Genomic DNA, 23,472 nt, shown 5'->3' with positions numbered 1-23,472 from the left:
TATTCTCAGAAATAGTGGCTAGGCATTGCAACAAGCTGTCCAGAGAGGTGGTGTAGTTAGTGTACTTGGAAGTGTTTAAGTAAGGGGTAGGTATAGTACTTAGCAATGTGGTTTAGGGGGCAACATCAACAATAGGTGGACTGTTGGACTAGATTATCTTAGAGGTCTTCTCCAGCTTTAGTGCTTCTATGATTCTATGTATGTTCTGTGATCTATGGACTTTGACCTTTCCCATCCTAATCACACATAAAATATTCTGCAAGTGATCACTATGATCACTGTGATCAGTGCAACCCCCTTTCTCTGCCCTGACATAGATTTGCTCTAGTCATGCCTTTTAAGTAGGCTGAAAGAAAGATTATTTTTCTTACCCAATTGCTTTGATGAAGCGAGCTCCTTTGCATGACTATAAGTTCCTGTTTCCTACCATAGCAAACACAAGTTGTTTTCATTCTATTCAAAGCTTCTCATCTTTTAGTCCATTTTCTGTTGTTCCTCAGGTGATAATGCAGTCAGTTTCCAGCACAGACCTGCAGGTGAAGTCTGTCTCTATCATTTGTTATGTGTGTCTTTGTCCTTTTACCCTCTTACATTTTTCTACATCTTTGCTGCAACTTCCCCCCGATGCCCAGAAAATCTTTCAAAAAATAATGATATAGAACTCCACATGGTATAAAAACATTTGCACTGTTTTTATGCATGTTGCTCTGTCTCTGTGCACCCCTGTGTTTTCTCCTGCTTCACACTGTGAAATTTCTTGATCTTTTTCTTTAACCACAACTAGTGGCATCAGCAGGGTCCTGAAAAACAGCTAGGACACACTACCATATTACAATATTAACTATAAAGCATTGTAGTAACTAGTCATAATGTTTGGAGTTATTAGGGAGCTGTGTTCTATTTTCAAAACAAAAGGACTAATTTCTGCTTCCATAGCAGTTAGTGGCTTTAGATACTGTATGATAGAGTGCTTTGCTTCATCTGAGTCATTTTCTTTCCCTGCTTTGGGAATATTTCAGTCCTAATATGAGCATTTCTTCACAGCCTCATTGCTTTGCAAAAGCTGTCACTGGTTGCCAAGCAAATAGTTTTTAAATCTTTCTTTTCCAAGACAAAAATTTGTTTGTTTATTCCACCCAAGAAAAGTATAGTAAATAACATCCCAAGCTATCCAGGCAAGGCAACATTTTTACCTTTCTCATTCAGCATGGAGCAAGAAAGCTATTACATATCTCCATTCAGCTTGTGTCAAAGATATTGGTATTGCTATATTAGATGCCAAACATTATTTGTTGCTTTGACACGCAGAGTACTGACATTGGTTATGCTCTTAGTTTGTTCTAAAAGAACCATATTATCCTCTATGCACTTTTCTAGGGAGATTTGTACAGTAATAACAACTGTCATAGTCCTCATTTCTGACTACAGTCAATATCTGTGTACAGAAATACTGCAACTTAAATTTGGCAAGTCAGAAAAGATACCAAGATTATTTAGGTTTATATTTTGTAATGAAAATAATTCTTCATTAATGAAAAACTTGCTAGATGAAATACCTTCTTCTATTCAAAAGAAAGATCTTGACTTTTAAAAAACTTCAATAGGATCTTTAGGTACTCAGTCACACACATCTTATGCAGAGAGTCTTAAGCTTCAAAACTATCATTTCTTATGACCTATGAGAATTTTTGTACAATGTCTTTGGAAAAAGCAACTAGTAGGTCTAAAATAAAGTTTATTTATGAATTATAGGATAAGGTTTACATATCATCACAAAGCCCTCTTCTGACAAAAGGACATCAAGACAACACTGAAAAATTGGTACCAAAACAGTGAAAACCTATGTACAATTTCAATAGGAATTCACCACTGACAAATATAGGAGATCGATCAAACCTCTTGCCTATGCAGACCACTCATGACCTGGTCACTCATATCTGAAAGAAGCCCATTTTACCTTCACTATATGCTTGGTGTGTTTCCTGGAGAGTGGAATGATTAACATTGGTAATTCCAGTGCTCCCTAATGTCAGAGCTCAACATAAAAAATATCAGTCCCCCATTTCAATTTGAGTTCTTAGAACATGCAAGAATATTTGCTGAAAGGACAGGGTTTGGTTAGCACTCTGCAGCAAACTATGGCAGTGCAAAAATTTGATACAGGATGAGCTGAAAACCTGTGAGACATTTAGACTAGCTGTATGGGCTACTCAGATACCATAGAAGCCCTCTGAGATGCTATTTAAAACTAATAACAATAATAAAATTCAACATAACAATAAAAAAATTCAAAAAGTCTTCTTTCCAAAGAGGAACACAGTTACTGGAACTAGAAATAATTATTCAGTTGTAGTGGTTAACAGGCAATGGAAGAAAATACATGTCAATAGGCACAGAGTACTGGGAAAATCTTTTTCCTTAAAGTTGGGATTTTCTGCAGAAGAAATGCCAAGGACTCCTTTGTGATAGGTTTTACAATTATTTCTATCTAGGAAGTGGTGTAGCACTTGATCAATCTGAATAGGAAACTATCCACTGTGTTAAGGGAGATCAAGCCATGAAAACAAGTACGTGTCTGACTGTTTTTACCACACTTCTTTTTTGATTCATTTATTTTTAATGTAAAACATGCATGTTATTAATGTCAATTTTCTCATCCAGCTGATTTGAAATGTTGATGTTATCAGGATCGTGCTAATAAAAACAACTTATTAGTAGTGCATACTTGTGAAAAGTAACCTACTTTGACAGGTGTATCATAAGAACATATCAGATTTTCCACAAAGGCTTCTAAAATACAGAGCTCATTCCCTATGAGATTGCAGAAGAATATGGTCATTTGAGAACAGCATTTATAATAAAGCTGAGTTTGTGTGTTTCTTTTGGTGAAATCTTCTAAAAAACAAGACAACAAATCCAATCTGATTTAAAAAGAAAGTAAAAATCTAATGAGTTTGCATGAAAAATCTCTTCAAAGATACAGGATTACAGGTCATGTATCAACTTTGCTTTCAGGTTTTAGGTTACAGTGTCTGTGATTTTTATTTGCCGAATGGAGATTGCATAAAATGTAAAACTTACCAACAAGAAGAACCAACCGTAGTTACAAAAATGGTATCACCCCACCAATCATGTAAAGTGTCTCCATCACAACATACAATAACCCTACTGAACCAGAAAGGAGACTGCTAGTTATCTCTACAAAAATGGCTGCACACAAGTAAGTTTGACAATGTAAAGTGAATCCTGAGAGCATGCTATGTTAGACCACATATGAAATCAGCCAGCTTAGAGTCAATAGAAACATAGCTCTGGTAAGAATCCAAATCCTAAATCAATTGCTCAGTGATTAATATCACTTAACATATGTCCCTCTTCACTCCTAGATGAATGTGAACCAGCTTACCTTTCTACTTCTGTTTATAGGACAGTTCTACTAACAGCTGTAGCACGTAGGTTAACAACATGTTACCCTGTTCACTCCTAATCCATCTCCACCATGTTTTGATGGCTCTAGGAAAACACCTTTTAACTCACCTGTGAACTAATCTGTGTTTTGAAATTGAAGGGAGGAAGAAGATTTAGGTTGGATATCAGGGGGAAGTTCTTTAGCATGAGAGTGGTGAGGTGGTGGAACAGGCTTCCCAGAAAGGTTGTGGATGCCCTGTTCCTGGAAGTGTTCAAGGCCAGGTTGGATGGGGCCCTGGGCAGGATGGTCTAGTATTAATTGAGGAGGTTGGTGGCCCTGCCTGTGGCGGGGAAGGGGTGGGAGGTTGGGGGGGGGGCTGGAAATTCATGATCCTTGAGGTCCCTTCTAACCCAAGAAATTCTATGATTCTATGATTCCATGATTATGTAATTCTATGTTCAATACATCCTACAAAAACACTTTGACCAAAGCAAATGCAATGTCATTTGACTTAAGCTAGGAGATTCAATTGGTATGATGTAAGATGTATAATGTTAATCAGGTGTCTATGTTGCTATCATGCATGGCTCTCTGGGAGATTAAGCACTTATGCCTATGAAATGCAGAAGACTGGATTCAGTCCAACATCTCTCAGCAGAGCAGTGAGAAGACAGAACAAAGAATCTTTCTGAATCTTTACACATATAGGTTCTGGTGAAGTTTAGCACATTTAAAACAAACAAACAATCATAGAGCAATAACAACAATAACAACAACAACAATAATAAACAGAAAAATAAATGGAAGAAAAGACACCTCACTACATTTACATTGTGTGCCCCGGTGGCGCAGTGGTAGGAATGCCGCGTTGCAACACCAGAGGCCCAGGTTCAAATCCCCTGTGGCGCAAGTGGTAGAAGTGCCGCTCTGCTACACAGGAGGCTCGAAGCCCAGGGGTTGGACTTGATGATCTCTAAGGTCCCTTCTAACCCGCATGAGACTATGATACTATGATTTCCTAGTATGCTTCTAGTTTCTCATGTAACTCTTCAGCAGTTTCAACCTCTTTTTTTTAGAATTTCACCTCAGTTTTAATCTGTAAAAATAGCACTAAATCATTTTCTTCACAGGGGGATGTTGACACTTCTAAAGCAGACAGAAAGCATTAAAATACTTAGATAAAAGTGGCAGAGACATGCAAATTACTGTTAGCAGAATAGTTTCCCTTTTTGGCTCCCTTCTTGTCTTTGCTTCTGCCATTGTTTTCTGTTTTCTTCACCAGAATGAAACTATGCAGCATATGAAATCTTCCCTCACAGGTTGCATCTTGTGAATATGGAGTGCTTGATTTGTTTGTTTATTCACTTGGGCAGAATGCTTTTGATGGAAATCAAGTCCAGGCTTTTCCTCCTTGACATGGTGGCTCTGCAGTGCATTTTTTAGTGTCTTTGTCATGCAAGAAACGTGGACTTGAAAAGAGCTGCCATTGGTCTGATTGAATTGTCTGCAATGGAGTTAAAATGTGTCCTGAGCTGATTAGGCCAGCCAGTGTCAATGACAGAGTAAGAGCAAAAGATTTAGCATAAGAGAAATTGCAAGGTTTATCTAGGAGAAGTGGAGTGCTCAGCATTATTTGCTTTTAGGCAACAAATATTTTGCTGCAAGACTGCTGAGCACATCATACATTTACTGTTGTACTACGCTGGGGCATGCACATGTATTTTTCATGCTGCATGCTCTGACTTACTTGCAATGTTTGTAATAACCTGAACTTTCAGGCTAGATTGAAACAAAGCCACAAGATTGACAGTGAGAAAGCCCATCAAAAGAATAGCTTATGGAGCAATTCCGGAATAGGTTCTGTCCTCACAGAGGTCACCAGTGTCAAATGACAAACCCTCAGAGCATCACTTGGGCACGACATACTAAGACACTATAACAGCAAAGAAAACCATATTTGTGCTTTAATGCAATTGTAGCTAAGACAGATGTCCCTGAGTCTGCAGAGTTTGCTCAAAACTATAATTCTTAGCAGAAGGCAGACACAAGGAGCATTATCACTGTCCAACTTCAGATTTCAATAGTCACAGTCCTCTGTGTCTTTTGAACCATGCTCTGGAGGACAATACTGTCAACTCTAGAGAGACTGTAGAATCCTAGAATCACAGAACGGTTTGGGTTGGGAGAGACTTTAAAGCCCATACTGTTCCAACTTCCCTTCTGTGGGCTGGTTGTCACCCATCGGATCAGACTGCCCAGGACTCCATACAGCCATGGGGCATCCACAGCTTCTCTGAGATCATGGGATATTTTTGGAAACATTTTGCTAGGATGGAAATTTTTAATGGCTTTGGTATCCAGAAACTGAATATCAGTAATGTACCTCAAAAATATATGTTTTTAATATCTCATAGTTAAGACAACCATTGGCAGTTCCCCTTCCACTGCAGGAACAGGAAACAAAAGATGTGTGGGACAGCACACTGTCACAGCCACAAAACAACCAACACTGGGGCAATGACATCTTTAGGCCACCCAGCATGCTGGTTTCTCTTCTCTTTATTACCTCCTTCCTGAGTCTTTTTTACACATGGATGCAAAGGAAATTCCATTTCCTCAAGACAGACAAGGAAGGTGGCTGAATGCATCACTTATCTACCAATGAGAAAGAGCGTTGAAAGTGTTAGTCATGAAGCTTGTTGCTGCAGTTTGGTGCCAATTGCCAGTAAATGACAGAGGCATGGACACTTACAGTCACTCCTTGCAGCTGTGAGAATTCTACGTGTGGTCCGTGACCACCCAATATCATTTTATGATATTGTAGGAAAGAAAGAGAGTCATAAAGATGAGATGGCTGTGATGGAGAAAAAAGCATTTCCAGGTGTAAGAACACTGTCAACTCAGATTTCTTCAGCCCTTGCTCTCATTTTGTCTTAAGAAACACTCCACTGTACATACAATAATAAAATCATAGTATGTCTTAGGTTGGAAGGGACCTAAAAGGTCATTGAGCTCCAAGCTCCTGCTGTGAACAGGGTTGCCCAGGTTGTAAATGTGGTACACTGAAGCTGGAAGATGCTTTTGATCAATAATCATGTACTTCTTTCCTAGAAGGTAGTCCTAGGACAGGTCTACCTGGATTAGCTGTTGCTTCTTGTTTGCATATCGTTTTCAGTACCATGAGGCACTGCCTCTTTCTGCTTAGGTGCGACACACTGAGCAGGGTGGAATTCTTATCAAAATCACTTCAAATGGATGTACAGATTTGACCTATTTAGAAAATTAATATATCTGTGTTCAAAAACATTTGCGGGAACACATGAACACAACCTATCTTATCACAACATTCATGGCTTTTAGTACAAACAGAACATGTAATTTCTAATTACAACATTCACAATTAATGTTACGTGCAACTGTGACTTATTTTTAATACTACTGCATTGAAACACAGCAAAGAAGACAGCATGCTTTACTTCTGCATGCACTGAATGAAAAGACTACAACTGGCAGACAGGCTGAACACCGAATTTCATTATTTACAGTGTAAATTTATAATGTCCTGCATAGTTTACAGTCTATGTGGACAGGACAGACCAAGGATAGGAGAATAACTGTCACAGAAAGGTGAAATATGTTGTGAAAAGTGATGTGTAAGGTGAGTGGTTAAGCCAGAAATAGAACTCAAATGATGATTTGCTTGAAGAAAGGCACTGACAGAGCCTATAAGTCCTGCTTCTTCCAGTTCCTTTTAGTTCCATACAGCAACATCCAATAACATCCTCCCTTCACCCCAAATTCAAATGAAAATCTTACGCACCCCAAAATTAGTCTGCTGTTATTTGTATATTATGCCCGACATGTAAGCCCACATCAGCATCTTTCTTTGAGAGTTGCAGAGTTTGGAAAGATCATCAAGTCCAACTCTCCTGCCAAAGCTGGCATTCTATAGTAGGTTGCACAGGTGAACAGACGGGTCTTGAATAATCTCCGTAGAGGGAGACTCCACAATCTCTCTGGGCCAGCTGTTTCATTGCTCTCTCAGCATTATCATAAGGTTCTTCCACATCTTTGTATGGAGCTTCCAATATTCAACTTTTAGGCCATTATTCCTCATCTCATATCTTCATTTCCGTAATATGGGCTATAAAGTATGTGTTGATCCATTTCCGTAAGAGCCTGAATGAATTTATTAAGGATGATACTTGCATCAGAGTGTTTTATTAAGACATTAGGTTTGCTCCCCAGTACCTGACCTACCTTGTGAAAACTGCATGGCACTGCCACTACACAGCACATATCCTAAATAACAACAATGAAATGTGCTGAAAATTAAGAGTGACAGAATAATTTAGTAGCAATGTGGGATGTGATTAACTGTAATGAAATGACACTGACTAAAATGAAATTCTGAATTGAATGATTTTCTAATAACAGAAAGAATATTTGAATGCAGAGCAAATCCTTCATACGAAATGCTTTACTTTTTGAACTATTTCCATGTTATCACCCAAGTGCAAGCTGGGGCAAGAACAGAAGTTGCAGAAAATAAGTGTTTGGTAGTGTGAACATAGCTGGTATGTACCATGGTGAGTATGAATGTCTTAAAAAAATTGTTTTAAGAAGTAACTAATGTGTTTAAAAATGTGGTGCCTTTTCACTTTACAGCCACACCATTTATAAATGTCGTGGCAATGTCCACTTAATGAGGCTGAATGGGAAAAAAAATGAGAACTGACAAATGCAGCAAACTAAAACTGCTCAGATAGATAGATTCCAAGAAGCACTACCTACTTCTATTTTCAAATATGAGCCCTCAATAATCATGGGTGCAAAGCAACAAAAATGAATTGGTTGGTGATCGGCAAAAATGAGGAGTATCCAGTGCCTCTTATGGCTAACGATGTAAGATTTTAAAGAGATATGACTAGTTAGTTTCATTCCAAGACCAAAAGTAAATGAAGGAAATTGAAACTCCAACTTCTAGATTTAAATTTGGAAACATTAGAGATGCTCCATTAATTGACAGGTTGGGCTGTAGGATGTCTGACCTTACATGACTGGAGAGACAGCTGAGAGAAAGATTTCACCCTGGAGAAATGCATCTTAGGAGTAAGGACAGCAAAGCTGCTTGGGGAAAGGCTCCAAATGATGTCAATCACTAGTTCAGAACAAATACGGTCAAGCAAAAGGTCGGAGACAAAGTAATAAGCAGAAGAAGCTTGTCAGAGGACAGAAACTAATGCCCAGCTTATTTCTAATGGAATGCAATGCAGAGAGAGAACGAAAATGCCTGGTTGGAAGGGAGCCATGTGGAGGGAACAGACCACAGCAACCTGGCCAAAGGAAGCAGAATATGTCACAGTTCAAAATGAAAAATACCTGTGGAAGAGAAGAATGGTGTCAGTGTGTGATAGGGTGCTGTGGTGTATGAGATGAGTGGCAAGTTTACTCAGGCTAAGAATAAAAATGAGAGCAACATCAGAGATAGAAGTACAGAAATATCACTTGGGAGAAATAGCACTTGGAAAATAGTTTTTAATAGTTGGGAAATCGTTGGGAAATAGTTTTTAATTATCTAATGAAAGCTTTCAGGGGAAAAAGTCCCCCTCTATTCAGCTCTTGTGAGGTCCCTACTGCATCCAGTCCTGGGACCCCCAGACCCAGAAAGACATGGAGCTCTTGGAGCATGTCCAGAGGAGGGCCACTAAGATGATCAGAGGGCTGGAGCACCTCTCCTACGAGGAAAGGTTGAGGGAACTGGGCTTGTTTAGCTTGGAGAAGAGAAAGCTCTGGGGAGATCTCATTGCGGCCTCCCAGTACTTGAAGGGAGCATATAAACAGGAGAGGGAATGGCTCTTTACAGGGGTGGATAGTGATAGGACAAGAAGGATGATGGTTTGAAACTGAGACAGGGGAGGTTTAAGTTAGAAATTAGGAGGAAGTTTTTCACACAGAGGGTGATGATGCACTGGAACAGGTTGCCTGCAGTGTTTAAGGCACGGACTCAGATGTGAATGATCCAAATTGTTTATTACAAGTTCTCACATCCCTTATATACGTTCACAAGTTTTTGTTTTATAACTTTCCCATCTGCCCTTACAACTTTCCCAACCACCTTTACATGTCAACAAAGCATTCTACAAACACTTTTCAACTGTCCATGCAGGCACATATCCAATCAGAGTTTGAGTCCTTTCTTCTCCTTCCAGAGGTGCCCTTGGTTCTCATGCTGTTTATCTTGCTCCACAGCTGCTGCTCTGAACAGCTTTTCTTGTATTCCCACAGTTCCCCAAGGAGGTTGTGTATGCTCCATCCCTGGAGGCCTAAAGATCATCGCCTCCAACCACAGGCTCCACATAAGACCACCCAAAATCTAAACCCTATTTCTGAGAGCATTGTCCTGACAATTCTTTTACACTGGAAGCTCAAGATGGTGCCCACTGCCCTGTGCAGGCTGTTCTATGCCCACTGCCCTCTGGTGCAGACCCTTTCCCTCACCGCCATCTGCCCCTCCCCTGACAGCTCCAAGCCCTTCCCTTGGCTCTGTCGATGCCACAGAGAGGAGAGCTCAGTGCTGCCCTTCCACTCCCTGTGAGGAGATGCAGCATCCATGAAACCTCCCTTCAGCTCCTCTCCTCTGGGCTGAGCACACCAGGGGAACTCATCTGCTCTTCACACTGCCCTCCAGACCCTTCACCATCTTTTTAGCCCTTTGTAGCTGACTTTGGCATATTGAGGCTGATCTGATCGACTTTGAAATCTTAATGACCATTGAAAGTTGCTGAATTTGTGAGAACAGTGCTAAACCAAAAACTTTTTTTCTCTAGAAAGCTAGAAAAGAAGTGTTAGAATGAGTCTGAAGACGAGGGAGAATCTAGGAGGAGGTTTAGCAGAAGAGAAAAAAAAAGAAAAAAAAAAAAGCACAGAAAATTGAAAAAAATAATTAAAAGTAAAAAATAAAATCAAATGTGATTACGAAATTTAATGTACTTTCTTTACACATAAAACATACTTAGAGGAGCACATGGAACTTCATCTGCTATAGATTGCCTTTATTAAACTGAAGAAGCAAACCAATGCTATTGTCAAGTAGAAACTGCAAAAAGAGAGAAAGAACAAAGAAGGATGAAAGTATTTAATGATGAAACGGGTTTAGCTTAAACCTAAAAATGTCAGTACTCTGTGTTAATTAAATCTTTAAAAGTAATTTGTTTTTAAAGACAATATTAATTAGAGAGTCCTCGTGAAAGAAGACACAAAGAGTCGTACCTCAAATGATAGAGAATTTCATTTTACAGCTGATTCTCAGATCTTACTGACACAATGAAACTCAAGGAAAAACATTCTCAAAAAAACAGATTCACTCAGCAGATATAATTGTAAACAGGGCCACAGTATCTCAAAGCATATACACAAAATTGGAGCAGAGGGAGAATGGGAAACATGGGAAAAGGAACTGCCACCAAACTCCTTCATGTCCATCAATCTGACTTTCAAGAAGTTAGGATTCAGGATCAGGATTGTTCACTTGCCACAGGCAATGCCAGCATAACTGCTGCTGTGTGATCCTCTCTACAATTGCATTTTGAACTTTCTCTTATTGTTGTTGTTTTTATTTTTTCCTATTTTGCCTTGCATAAATAGTTCTATCTGGAAGCTTACTCAGTCACAAGATCCTTCCCACTAATACATAATAATACTATTTGCTGCCTTGTATTTTTTTCCTACACAAGATTTTTTGGCTATATGTGGTGATATCCTAGACTTATTGCATTTGTAAATATCATCGCATGGAACATCACCACGTTTGCTTGTCCACAGACTTTACTATGTCTGACACCTTGAGTGGAATAGCTGTTGTAGGTGAGAGTTTTTACCATCTTTGCCTTTTAGGAATACTTCACAAACCTCTTGGGCATTTTGGTCCATCTACTACAAGAGGACACTGTTAGTATAAATTATTTTATGAAAACAGGTTTTAATCAAGCAATATTTCTCCACAACATTTCATGTAAAAACAACACCAAATTTCTGATTTATTTCAACCTATATTGTTTCCCTTCTATTGACTGAATGGCTGGTTGGTTGATGCAGATAAATTTTGAAGAAACTTGTTATTTGTCCTCTTTTTCCTCTTTAGGTTTTTTCAGGTTGTTATAAACTACTTAATGATATTACTACTACTTACAACAGAGCAGAGTCTTTCTTATCACTTTCAGTATATTTCACTAAATCATGTGCCATTTAGACATCTCTTCTAAACCCAGAGGGATCACAGACTCACCAAGGATGGAAAAGACCTAAAAGATCATCCAGTCCAAATGTTCACCTATTACCAATAGCTCCCAGGATGCGTATTCCGACACCATTCTTGGCAATCCATTGCAATGCTTGATGGAACAGACCTCAGATTTTATGTTAAACAAAAGTTGTCAAAAATCTTGGGAATTGTGCAGTGTTGATTCTTATGTGAAATCAGTTTTAATCAACACATTGCAGAAAATCTGTAATGATATGACTGGCAGACCTTTAATGTGGCAAAGCAGATGGGTGTCACTGAAATAAATTTTTGCTGAGGTGGAAAGTAAGATGCTTACAATTGGCTTCCTTATTTTATATATTTATTTACTGCATTTTCATATTCCTGTTGTTTCATAGCTCTAATTTCACACTTGACTCCACTGGCTTTGTGCTCTGTCTGTAACTTGAAATTTCAGTAATCTGTTTTTCTACTTCCTTGGGTACCAATAAAACCTCCATCTGTGTTAAGAAATTAATATTGATGTGCAGATTGAGTATAAAAATGTACCTAGACCAGCTTCAAACAAGTCCTGGTGATTTCATTAAATCTTTTTAATAGCCGCTGTCAGAGGGAACTCTGTGTTCTCAGTGAAAATGAGTCGCTGTATTTCTTCCAAATCATTATTTGCTAGTTTTGTTGTTGCTGCTGTTGTTGTTTTTAAAGCAAAACAGCCCCAAACTAAAATAATAGACAATTAGTTTGCCTACAGTCAAATTAATTAACATTTATCGTCTAAGATCCCTTATGGGACATGCAGCTCATGTAGCATGTCTTACTTTAAAACAAGAAATTCCACTTTGTATGTTACTTTTAACAATTGTCCTATTACAAGAGATTTGTACATTAACTGGTTAAATCATTGCTTTTAAAGGTTTTATCTCAGAGTGGGAAAAGAATTATTCTGGTCCAAGTTCATTTATGGCTCATTTTTTACCTTATTATGAATATTAACAGAACTTTGATTACAGTAACCAAACATTACAAACACAGTAACAGGGCCGTCATAAAATGCAATCTGGAAAACTCTCATGATTTATTCAGAGTGCTTTCCCTAATATGTGTGCCTGATCAGGATATAAATTCAGATTGCTTCCTCTCCATTTCAGGTTGGGAAATATGTATTATAGATTCCAGTACATAATCGAATATGTAATATTTCAAACTGCAGGTTAGGAAGGAAATTCAAAAAGTTTCCTCTGAAGTCTTCAGAATAACTTAAATGTATCATTTTTCTTCCTATGAATGGGAAAGCTCTCTCTTAGCTAGGATGGTATGCATAGCTTATGAAATGAGGCAAGGTGTGGATTTATACATACAACAGCTTCCTGAAATCACTCTTTTATCCTGGAACAAGCCATGTGGCTCTCTGTACAAAGAAAGTGTGAGGTAGCTCAGAGTCTTTAATGTGAAGTAAAGTAAAGCACCTGAATTTATTCATGGCAACTTGTTGGGGTTGCTATTGTCAAGTGGACAAGTAGAAACTGAATACATTTTTTATCCTTTTCTCTATATTACCTCTATTGCAGGTGTTTATTTGAATAAAGCTGAATAATGCGTAGCCCTTAATATCCATTGTGCTGAATGTATGACTACAAGAAAAACTGTCACATCTAATTTTATTCATGTGCAGGTGAGGCATCCAGTCTAAACCAGTCCTTGCATCATATAGGTGAGACCTATTATACTATCACAACAAAAGACCACCTCTTTTAATATCTTATTTTTTCCACTGCTCACAACAGAATAGTATGGACAGAGGAAACTTGTGGTAACATTTCCTCAGAATATTTTCCCAAAGATTTCTGTCTCAGTGACTGATCTCCTCATATTTGCATCCTGCATGTGTTTCTCTTCCAGGACTACATCCAATATGTCAGCAAACCCACATTAACTTTTAATGTCCCAAATATCTCACAGTACAGAATTCCAATTCATGACCACCTACTGTGTGAAGAATTTAAATGTCGTCTGTGGTTTAGAGGTCAAAGATATGTGGAGAACTGCTGAGAAAACTCTTTTCCTGGCCTGACCAGCTTAGGTCGTCCACCAGTGAAAGCCAATCCACAACTCCATCCAACATACACATAATCTTGATCTGAACTTCCCCTAGATCTCTTACATCAGTTCTGAGGCAGAAAGGAAAACAACAGAAAAGACAGAGATGAGCAGTGAGTGTATTAATACAGTGAACAACTGAACCATCTGTCTATCAAGATATTACCCATATCATCATTTTCAAAGCATGTGATACTACTGGGCTCTGATCTACACTCTCACAAAGCACATTATTGTAATATAAGCAGTAATAATGAAATTCAACAGTTTTTATGATACACACTTTGTTGTGATACTGAATTTATGTCTGTAAATGTCCATAAATGTTAGATAGACATAATGAAAAGCACATCCATTTTAATTAACATATATTACAAGTGGTTAGGCCGTGTTTACAAGCACTTTTCTAAGTTTCAAGTGATTATGTTAGAGGAACTTCTACTTCTAAAGGCATTATTTTTATTTGTTATTCTTAGGTATACATTTAGTAAATGACTCTGCAAAGAAATTTTGCATTCACCTTTCCAGTACAGGACCTGGTTATTCCTGAGTGACCTCTGCAGAAGTATAAAAAAAATTCACAAGCGTTATTGTATTGACAGTGCATTAAATCCAAGGGCAAGCCTGAAGGTTTCATAGCTTGTAAGAGCATAAGAAATTTGCACTGTTTATATGCATGAGTGCACCTGGCTTCTCTTAGACCTCTGCAAGTTTTCCTTGTGAATTGGGATGATAGTAAGAAGAATAAAGCTGATACACAAAACCCACCAGTTCATTCATGAGTGTGCATAAATCCTCTGAAGTTAAAGTGAAGTGATTAAAGTTGATGAATCCAAGCATTACCATGAAAATCTGAAGCATATGCATACTGATAAACATGGCAGCTGTAATAAAACTGTAAGTAGAATATTGGAAAGGAAAAAGATGGAAGCACTGGAACCTTTATATACTTCTGAACAAGAATATTTCTATCCTTTTTAAAGGTTGCTCAAGGGTATGTTTTAAACTGTATTTTCTGTATTTTTGAAAAGAGTGAAGAATACATGGACTGAGAGATTACTTCTCATCATTCTAAGGAAGAGATGAACCAGGAATTAGGAAAGCTGTCCACAGAGGGTGAAATTGTGGTTCAAAGGACCTATGTTATATAGTTTACAGTAAAAAGAAAGACAAGAAACTATATTTAATAGTGTTTGTACCTTACCAGGACTAACAAAATACACACATCATCTATGTTCATCCTTATTCCATGTGAACAATATATATATACACACATATATATATATTATCATATAGCTATATGTATATCATAGAAGTATAGATTCATACAATGTTTTAGGTTGGAAGCAAAGCTAAAAATCATCAATTTCAAACACACTACCATTTCAGGGTTGCTAAATCAGATGGGTCTACGCATACACACATATATATATACATATATTCGTATCTATGTAAAGTCTTAAATTCAAACATAATTTTCTCTATGAGGTCTCATCAGTGTGAAACACTGCACAGTCTTCTGCTAACTTGAGATTGACCAGACCACAGGAAACTTATTTTTTAATTAGACAAGAAAGAATGTTAGCCAAAAGCAGACTTGGTGATTTCACTGCTGCCTTTCAATATAGCAGGAGCATGTCCAAGAATAACTGGATGCCTAGAAGGAGATATTTTAACTGCTACTATTCAATAGTTGTAAACACATCCATCCCAGTACTTTTCTTTCACCATGTTATTTCCACTATAGCATTTGTTGTTTAATACAATGGAGAAGATTAAGTGCTTTGGTAGTGTTACTAGGCTTTTTGTCTGGACTGGTTTAGTTTATTTAAATGGTGTTTACAATCCAGGAAAGAAAACATTTAGCCCAAAAGTAAGACTTTTAGATAACACTTGTACAGGAGATTTGAGGTGACAGGAAACAAGCCTTGATATCTATTTATTTCTGTTTATTTGGACTTTAATAGAACATACATTTCATTATTGCAATCCAGATGAAAATTCTTGGAGTCACCACAAGCCCTCAGTAATGAATCAAGGCTTGCTTTGTTGATGCTGTCAGAAAGGGTCAACACCGAATCTGAAAAGTGAGAGTTCAGATCAGCTGTTGGTTTTCGTCCCCTCTCTAAGAAACACTGGAGAAGTAAGTCAGACAAAGCAGACACCATCTCAGCATATTTTACTTCCCATTCAGCCCTGTCTTCAGTCACCTTAGTTTATATGATCTAACTTGAAATTCGAGGTAGAATTAAATTTTCCATATTTAACAAAGGCAGTGGGTAAGTTTGTCAATAGGTACATTTAGGAGCTGTCATGACAGTACAAAATTATCTGTCACAAGCACTTTATTCACTTGTGTATTTGCTTAAAATGTCTTACTTAGATTTTTTTTTTCACTAGGAGGTACAAAAGATATTACTGGCAGTCTTCAGCTCATCATCAGCGTGTCTTCAATTTCTCATTTCCAAATTTATCTTTTATGGAATTTATTCTGAGATCATACATTTTTTCTTGTTTTTAATTTAAAAAAGCAGGTAATTCTGCCTGCCTTTCATAATTGGATTATTTTAGCATCCCATCTGAGAGATTTTATTTTCCAGAGAGTAAAGTGTTTAATTTACGCGTAGCACAATTTAATTTCTTATAAATCCTTGAGGATCTTAGTGCTTTTATGAATCTTATCTAGAGTAGATATATCAATCAGTATGGCATCACTAACTAGACTGATATTTTTAAAAAATTATTAGCAGTCAGGGAAATCAAATGCTCTCTAGCTATCTTTTTAAGGGCACCCCATTTTCTATTAGGAGTATCATTAGGTTTATTAAATGGCTTCTCCAAACTTTTGATGTAAAGAATTTCCTTCATTAAGAAAGGGTTAGAGTGTCCTTTATCAGGGGAAGCACAGTATTGTAGATGATATGTTAAATATTGCATGTGATCTAACCATGTTCAATGGCTACAACTTTCCTTGGCTTAAAGTAAATCTTTTTCTATAACTCAGAAATATGAAGTTCTTAGGTAAACATTAGCAGATTGATTCATTAGTATTTCAAAGGAGTTATTTCAGCAAAAGATTGACATGTAGAAAGGGTGCCTTTACAGAAAGTGTACAGTACAGTAAACAAAATCTCATCACTAAGAAAATTTACAATAAATTTCAATAAAGATAGTTTTGACTGGCTGAGTTTCATACTGAATAGACAAGCAAAACCACTTATACAGAGGTAGCTTTTCTAAACTCTAGAAGAAAGAATATTCCTGAATTATTATTTAGAAATTTCCTTGTTTGTCTAATGAATTCTTAACATAAAAAGTATAACCATTTTCCCTGTTAAATGCAGGAAATTTGGACTAGGTGACTTTTAAGATCCCTTCCAACTCAAATGATTTCCAATTAGCATGTCGAAGTCCTTTACAGGATCTCACCCAAAATCATGATTAGCTCTGCATTGTACAGGAACATCCCACTCAGACAGAAGTGAATTAAGCTGAATTTTAAAACTCAGGAGAAATATTTGTGTTACTGAATTAGCAGTCTTCTCCTCAAGGTCATAATTCGTCAGTGAGATTTACCTCAGTATCTTTAGCAACTGGTAACGTAGATCTGTCCACTGGAGATAGTCACTCTGGGATCCTCCAGGAGAGAATCAAAATGCTATAAAAACATGATTCACTTGAACCATTTTACACATTCTTGTTTTGGTAAGTGAAAACACTTTCTAGAATTGCTTATTTTTTTCCCCATTGACTATAAAGTAGTTCTATAAATTTTAGTTCTTGCAAGCTGAATAAACATCTAACAACAGAAGCCTACTTTGTCCTATGGGATATAAAAGAGCAGAAGAATCCTTTGCATATAAAAGAATGCAAAGAATCCTTTGCATTCTCATATAATGTTTGCTTGATAGTAGAACAGTTTTGCAATATTATTTGCATAAATTCATATCTCATATTCTTGCTGGTAGGCTTATAATTTGCAGAAATGAGTTAGGATATTCTCAGCAGACAACTCCAAGAAAAGACTTTATGGACATCTGTGTTCCAAATCAAAGAAAGGGAAAAAAAAGTATTACTACAACAGAAATACATATTATATATTTTACATTTCCAGTAATGTCACTGGAAGTGGGAAAGGAACCCTGGAAAGCCAAATTCAAAATCCTTGTGTACCTTATCTTAGTTAAATAATTATACTGGATATTTGAGCTACTTTCCATTAAATATGGAAATAAATATAATGAATAAAAGTTACAGTAGATGTAAAGTAGGAATTCAGAGTAGATGTAAGTCTTAGGCTAAGTATACGAACAATAAAGAATCTTTCTTAATATGTAATGGAAGCAGAACGAGGTCAGTATTAGCAGTACCTGGTTTTTCTAACAGATACCAGGTACTCCCAAAGAAAGGTGTTTCTCTGTATTAAGTGATTTTTCCATTTAGTTCCTAATGTTCTCCATCAAACCATAACTTTTAAATGAATTCATTTTCACTGACTTTGATTTCTGTACGCTGAAGTTTTTGTTTTAATTTTGCTTCTCTCTGGAACACCAAATTTGCTATTCTTCCATCAGTCGACAATAAACAGCTTTGAAGCAATTGCACAACAAAGACAGACCATCGAAAGGAAGCATCTTAAATGCAAAAGTTCTGCAAAGAATGATCTCTGATAATAGAAACAAGCACTGGAGGCAATTAAAAACTGAAAGCATTTGGGAAAAAGCAAATTAACTGAGCTTCTAGAGTGAACAGACGTGATCTTTAGAGTTTAGAAATATGATTTCCCCCTTCTCACTCCCTAATGAAACACAGAGGCGGGGCACCATAGCCCAGTATTTTCCATATCTTTTGTTCTGAGCTTTATATCAAAGTTATTGAAGGGTCTTATGCACAATAATAGTAATAATAGTAATAATAAAAATAAGAATAGAATAGAGCATTCTGAACACTCTTGACATGAACAGGAGTCAAAAAAAAAAAAAGTACTTTTGGATCATTTTAATTAATTCAAAATGGAATCTAGTAATAAGAAAGAGTGTACAAAAGTGGAGAATGACATTAACTTAGTGAAAATATTTTCACTAGCTGCTCAACTGTAATCTTCTTAACAAATGTTTTCATCAAGTGAAGTGTTTAGCTGACCCATCTTTTGCAAGCCTGATAGCAAATGCTGACCTTGAGGACATATTTGAAGCCAAGGAGAAAATGGAATGGAACTGTTTAACCTGGAGGTAGAGATTGTTTCTATTCCTGCCTTCAGTCAAGCCTGAGAAATTCAGTATGTAGTACAAGGTCAGAGCAAAAGGTCATGTTAATTCTCAGACCACAAGTTAGAAGTTGTGAAAACTAGGCGAGGTCAGGGTTATATGTTCAGTAATGTATGGCTTCGGTTGAAAGGGATATCAAAAATCATCTAGTTCCACCCTATAGCAGAGTTGGAACTAGATTATCTTTAAGGTCTTTTTCAGGTCAAGCCATTGTAAGATTCTATCAGTTTGTGATTCAGTTCTATGATTTTATGATGCTGCCTACAACCCTCTGTATGGTTCATTCTCAAAGTACCACACAACAAATTGTGTAATCCTAAAATGCTCTTCCCAGCACCCAACAATGCATCTCACTACAGTCACACCCCTACACACTTTATAAAGTGCCCTTCCATTGACCCACAGAGCTGAATGTCACTTCTGGCCCACTGCTCCCATGAGAGAGACCTGGTGGGATCATATCTATGAAAGGGTTATTCGGGTTTTCCTACATGCTCTGTGCTCTTTCATGTGTGCGGATATGTGCCTTTCATCTAGTAACCTTACAATATGTTTTTTTGCAAGGGAGAGCTAGAAGTGCATAATTTATTATCCAAACTTCTGCAGGCTTTTCCTAAATAACACATAAAATCTAAGGGCTAGAACCCAAGCTAATACAAATTAGAGCAGCTCTCCTCTGGCCTTTAATAATTTCAGCATATCATCACTTTAAACACCTGTTTCATCAGCTTTGCCACATTATTAAACTTTCATTTTTTATTCCATTTTTCAGGCATTAGACATGGCTACGTGGTAATATTGTCAATATATATAAAACAGTGTGAGAGTTATTTCTTCTTTACTCATTAAAAACTTTCTAAAACACTGCAATTCTACATTAATGTTAGGTTAGATACATTATATTGTAATGCAGCATCCATAAGGTTTTTTGCAGGTTTTTAAATATTTTTCCCCATTATTTCACAATAAAGAATACACTTATGTTTCATATTTCCACGAGATCACAAAAGACAGAGTAAAAGACATGCTTTTTATGAAAAGACAATAAAATGTGTCTGGAAAGCTTTAATCTTTACTATTTTATTTTTGTCATTTTTCTCTTCTTTTCCTTTTTACCTTCAATTTACCAACAGTTCAATGCATTACTTCTGAAGATGACATTTCTTTCTTCCCCACCACACAAATCTGAAGCACTAACAACATAAATTTATTTTTCTCCTTGTCTTGAATTCACTTGCAACTTTGCTGTCTAAGAGTTGTGCCTCCCTCACTGCTGATGATTTTGTGGTATTTCTTTGCATCTGCCTTTGTTCTAACACATTAGATAAGAAAACCCTGAGTCTAAATGCCTAAGTAACAAATTTTAACTGTCCTTCAGTTAAGATGCTTCCTGAAGACTGTTCTCCATTTTGTGATTTGTAGATGTTGTGGTTTGTTTTTTTTTCCCCACTCCTATTACATTGCTCTCTAGAAATGCTGACAAAGGTTGGCTGCATGAGTTCACCCCATGTCAGCTTTTCATACTCTTCCAAGCTGAAATGTTTCTGTTGTCGTTACCAAGAAAGATTCAACATATGTAAATGCATACTCTGCACACTATTATGCTTTCAGCAGCCAAAACACTTCTTTTGTCATGTTGTCATATTTCTCAAGCCTATTGGAAAATACCACTCTTTGTGTGTAAGACCCAACTTCACATGCACTCAACATGGGCTGCAGTGAGAAGGGCTTCTCAGACCCCAGAACGTTCCTGGCTGCTGAAAACTGACTTCACTGGTGAACCTGCAGCATAAATATTGTGTTCCGTTTGTGGCCCCTCACCACAAGAAACAAAAAATCGAGGTGTGGAGTATGTGCAGAGAAGAGCAATGAATCTCTGAGGGGTCTGGAGCACAAGTCTTATGGGGAGTGGCCATGGAACCTAGAATTGTTCAGTCAGGAGAAGAGGAGGCTCAGGGGAGATTTAATTGCTCTTTACAATTCCTTGAAAGGAGGCTGTGGCATGTTGGGGGTTGGATTTTTCTCCCAGCTAACAGACACAGCATAAGAGGTAATGGAGAGGTAGAGTAGGAGAGGTTCACTTTGGATATTAGGAGGAATTTCAACACAGGAAGAGTGGTGATGCATTGGAACAGGATACCCAGGGAGGTGGTTGAGTCACCATCCCTGGAGGTGTTCAATAAATGCGTAGATGTGGCACTGAGGGACATGGTTTAGTGAGCATGGTAGGCGTGGGTTGATGTTTGGACTAGTGATATTTTCCAACTTTAATGATTCTCTGATTCTAAGATATACATTTTATGAAATGTGGGTGAGCTGTGTAATTTCTTGAATTGGTCTTACGTGGCAAAGTTTTGGTAGTGGAGGGAAGCACAGGGTGTTACGTTTGTGCCCTCTGTGAGCAATGTCCAGGACTGCTCCACATCAAATCAGAGCAGCTCCAGCTGTTCCAACAGGGACCCACTGCCAGACAAGAGGAAGGAAATGAACAGGAGACCTTAACTTTGTAATAGATAAATAAATAAAATAAATAAAAAGGGTAACGTAAGAAGTAAGTGAAGAGAAAGGAATACTGAATACTCAGATACAGGAACACATTGTCTTTTTTGAAATAATCTTTGAAAACTGAAGAAATGGAATATGTGGACAGAAGTGTATCCCAGTTGACTTTCAGAAGTGATCTTAATATGAATGTTGTATCTATTTGTGATGTGGTAGCAGGCAAGAACATCACTGAGAATCAGTTACTGTCTGATGCTATAAATAATGCAGATAAAGTAACAAAACCGTCAGAGATGCCACAGATAGCTGCAGGCTGGCAAGGTAGACCAAGAGAATAGAACAAATGAAACTAAGAGACTTGAGCAGGAAAGCAGGAGTCACAACTGCTTCTGCATCGAGTGACTCAGAGGGAAATTCTATTCATTCTAGGAGAACTTTCACAGGAAGTTGTATAATTGGATGTTGTGTTTCCTTATCCTACTTATTTCTTACAGTCTAGCTTCCCTTCTCTTTCCTTTTTTAGAGCTGCAGACCATTTGTTAATTAATGGTAGAATTTCTATTTAACTTATGAATTTCTGAATCATATCTGAAAATAGTAAAAACTTTGGATTACTTTGTAACAAGCCAGCTGAATTCCCAAGTAAATAGTGCTTGCCGTCTCTGATGGAGGTATTTGACTACTCATTTGAGTTCTTGCTGCGCTACAAGGCACTCTTCATTTTCAAAGGGAGTACTGAATTATTATTTTTTTAAAGTATTTCTCTGCTCCTGAAGGAATGGAAGCATATGAGACATCAGGCATTTTCAGCTCCTTATGAAGATTCCTATATTTACATATATCTTAAGTTGGAAAATATTTGCACAAGTCTGATTTCTGTGGAAATAGGATGAAATATTTACAGGTTTTACGGAATACTGCTTTTAATTTAAGATCATTTCTTTTCATTTTCAAATGCTACAATCATGGGAGCAAAAACTATCCCCCTTGGACACCACAAACTGAAATCTTTTATCCTCCCATGTTCTTAGCCATTAAAAGCAGTAAATTAAAATTGGGGCAGAGTTTTACAAGAGGGAGATACTGCTTCCATTGTCACCTAACATACCATTTCACAGAATCACAGAATCACAGAATTGTAGGGGTTGGAAGGGACCTCTAGAGATCATCGAGTCCAACCCCCCTGCCAAAGCAGGCTCCCTACACCATGTCACACAGGAAGGCGTCCAGGCAGGTCTTAAATATCTCCAGAGAAGGAGACTCCACCACCTCCCTTGGCAGCCTGTTCCAGTGCTCCGTCACCCTCACTGTAAAGAAGTTCTTGCGCACATTTAAACCAACTAATTCTTGCCAATGCTCATGATATTGCCTCTGAGCAACTGATCCCCATGTCTAAATTTACAGCCTGGCACATTAACCTTAGACCTCATTTTACCTCAGAGAATCTTCTTCATTTCCTCTAAAAAGTATGGAAACCTTTTAAGGCCACTCACTCTTGTAATGTCACTTTGCTTTGTGATGATGAATGCATGAAAACTGTTTATACTGTGCAGATTTAAATAGCTTTTCCAGGTGGTTTCATTGAAAACTCATGGAGATCAATGTCATTTCTTTATGAAAGCACATTAAGGCAAATTCTTGGTTGATGTTTGAATGTTTGAATGTCTGAAAGTGACTGTTTGAATGTCAAGGTTTACTGCATGTAGATCTAGTCAATTATCCTTCATTTCTATTAATATGAAAAATAATAATAAAAGAATGACATATAGTCATGGAATAATAGAATCACAGAATGGTTTTGGTTGCAAGGGACCTTCAGGATCATCCAGTTCCAACCCCTCTACTATAGACATGTACACCTTGCTCTACACCAGGTTGCTCAAGGACTCTAGCTAAGTATTTACAGACTATGATTGTTTATCAGCTTGAATCTG

At 37.4% G+C, this 23,472-nt stretch overlaps 1 long non-coding RNA gene across 1 annotated transcript in view; it reads right to left on the bottom strand.

The window, feature by feature from the left end:
• Positions 1 to 23,472, bottom strand: part of LOC107308483 — a 71,242-nt gene that overhangs the window by 15,932 nt on the left and 31,838 nt on the right. The gene's annotated exons all lie outside the window — the stretch shown is intronic.

The sequence above is a fragment of the Coturnix japonica genome, chromosome 1, assembly GCF_001577835.2.
Source record: "Coturnix japonica isolate 7356 chromosome 1, Coturnix japonica 2.1, whole genome shotgun sequence".
Classification (NCBI taxonomy): Eukaryota; Metazoa; Chordata; class Aves; order Galliformes; family Phasianidae; genus Coturnix; species Coturnix japonica.
This window is presented reverse-complemented; position numbering and strand designations above follow the sequence as displayed.